This window comes from Macrobrachium rosenbergii, chromosome 21 (assembly GCF_040412425.1).
Source record: "Macrobrachium rosenbergii isolate ZJJX-2024 chromosome 21, ASM4041242v1, whole genome shotgun sequence".
In the NCBI taxonomy this organism is placed as follows: domain Eukaryota; kingdom Metazoa; phylum Arthropoda; class Malacostraca; order Decapoda; family Palaemonidae; genus Macrobrachium; species Macrobrachium rosenbergii.
In genome coordinates this window covers 35,271,773-35,274,272 of record NC_089761.1, presented here as the reverse complement: position 1 = coordinate 35,274,272, position 2,500 = coordinate 35,271,773, and the positions used below count along the sequence as shown (strand labels likewise).

The following is a 2,500-nucleotide window of genomic DNA, read 5'->3' as shown; positions in this document are numbered from 1 at the left end:
TCTTTCATGCTGATCTCAGTAATAACCTTCCTTATATATATGTATGTATATATATATATATATATATATATATATATATATATATATATAACTGTATATATATATATATATATATATAATGAAAGTAGAGTACGTAGAAATCGCGTCATAAGAATAAAGTGGGTTAGACCTATAGTGCCCAGGGCGGAGAGGGTAACGCTACGGTATAGCTCTTTAAACTTTCGGCGGGAGAACGATAGAGAACTCGCCACCAACAAAGCCGGGCTGTATTTTATAGAAATACAGTGAATATCAATGCATAAAATGTCGCAAAAGGGTTTATTTAAAATAAAAAAAAATGATTAATCATCAACGTACTTATCATGTGTGAGAGCCTAATGAAGTGAAGCCGAACATTCAAAATGCAGTCTCGTGATTTAAATTTTCCCAGTGATGCTTAAAGGAACGCCTGATTTTTAACGGTTTTTTTTTTAAGTACTTGTCTTCCTTGTGTCAAATTCAGCAATCTATTGAACAAACACCATCCCGCCCCCCTCCACGCACCCTCCCCCCCCAAAAATAAACATAACTTTCATCTAGGTCTGATTTAGAGTATCGGTCTATTAGTTTCTTAACATTATAAGTAGGCAGGGCTGATGCGAGTTAGAATCAGCATAGGCCTACGTACAAGAATGCATTCCCCCTTCTCCATTAATAAACACAGCAAAAGCTTTATCATCATTGAAAAATTGTTAATCCAAATACAGGAAATAAAAAAAAATATATTACTGGAGGTACGCATTTGGAGGTGTATGTTTTTCTACGTTGCGTCGATTTTATCTTACACAGGGTAAACAGCAACAAGGCTAATAAGTACTAAGGAAAAGCTCAGCCTATCTGATAATCTTATGCACTTTTCGATGAGCACTCCCTTATAAAAGTGTAGGATGTTATTTAAAGTTACAATTCTTATATGAAAAGTGCTGAGTTTCGTCAATTAATCAATAGTCGATAAAAGTCTAAGCCTAAGCCTACATTAAATCAACAGTCAATAAAAGTCTAAGCCTAGTACTATATGACGATGCCTAAGACAATGGGATCGCTGTTATTGCTCTCTCTCTCTCTCTCTCTCTCTCTCTCTCTCTCTCTCTTGCATTCGTTTGTTATTTCTGTCATCTGTTTACGGACGAGTGCATCCCAGTGGTGCCATGACCACCTGTCATTGACTTTTAGTATTTAGTGATTCGGTGACAGATGAGTTGGAAACAAAGTATAGTGTACAGGGAATAAATGCTAATGCTTCTTAATGAAGTAAATGTAAGTAGAAAGATATCTCATTGATTTTAGACACTTCAAGACGACTGAACCGGTCTTAAAAAGAAAGGGAACGACCTTGATAAAACACAAAAACACATGCGTAGATGCCGATTTATTAGCCATAAGCCTAGCGTTTGGTTGGACAAGATTCTTTTTCTTGTTGTTAACGTTTTTAAAATGTTTTTTTTTCTCCTTGGCGTGATGATTCGGTAAATTTCACCATAAGAGATTATTTTTACGCATTCGAAATTATGTTGTACTATGAACAGGTTTATATAAATGATATTTAGTAGCATCTTACTAAAAGAGAATTAATTATTAGAAGCCTAGCGTTTGGGGACAAGTCTTTGCGTGATAAGCTTCAAAATTATCTTCTTTCGAAATTATGTTTAACAGTTTTTGAGATAATATCATCTTACTAAATGAAAACAAAGTGAGCAAGCTACCAAATTTGTTATCTTTGAGAAAATAATTATCACATACAAAAAATACAACAGGATTTATTGTTATAACACGAATCGAAAAAGGAAGTTATTTTATACGGTTTGTTTACGTCGTCCTGAAATATTCTCGCCAAGTGTGACGCTTCGGAATTTCGTTGAGGAACCACATTTAACAAGATGTATTTTGCTAAAACATATCTAAAGCTGCCTTTACAGATCTAAAACGGTAATATCGATGGCATAGACAGTATCCTCCAAGCCTACCTATTACAAACAACTCTCAATGACTGACAAAATACGGTGAAATGTTTCGAAGACGAGACTTGCTGACAAAACCAGTATCCTATTTATAGGCCTAGGCCTATGTGTGCCTACTTACTGCTGAGCATTTTCTATAATGATCCAGGTCCTTTTGACTTGACATTATAAGGCATATATAAGACGAATGATGTTGTGATTTCAAAACTGGACTGCGTTATGTGCCACATAATGTGGCGGAGACGTAACACATGTAAACATAGAAATCGTAGACTATCTACCTCCCAACAAGACATTCATCTGAAAAAATCAAAATTATGGCGCAATGACGCTCATTATGCCTTGCTTACCTGCGTAATGTTATTCCATTTCCCCCTTGAAGGATTCCCGTACCCAATTCCGCAATTATAAAATGCGTAAGGTTCCAAAAATTAAAATAACGAACGAAAATACGCAACACACAATCAACACAAACTCAACTCCCACGGTTTTCGGGTGACTGA

General features: G+C 35.5%; 1 protein-coding gene across 2 annotated transcripts in view; it reads right to left on the bottom strand.

Moving 5' to 3' along the window:
- LOC136849927 (ketohexokinase-like) overlaps positions 1–2,476 on the bottom strand; it is a 324,411-nt gene extending 321,935 nt beyond the window's left edge. The window contains exon 1 of one of the 2 annotated variants that reach the window (XM_067123445.1): positions 2,348–2,476. The gene's annotated coding sequence lies outside the window, so the exon portion shown is untranslated. The remainder of the gene's footprint in view (positions 1–2,347) is intronic. The other variant, XM_067123448.1, reaches the window with a different exon arrangement.
- Positions 2,477–2,500: the final 24 nt, after the last annotated feature.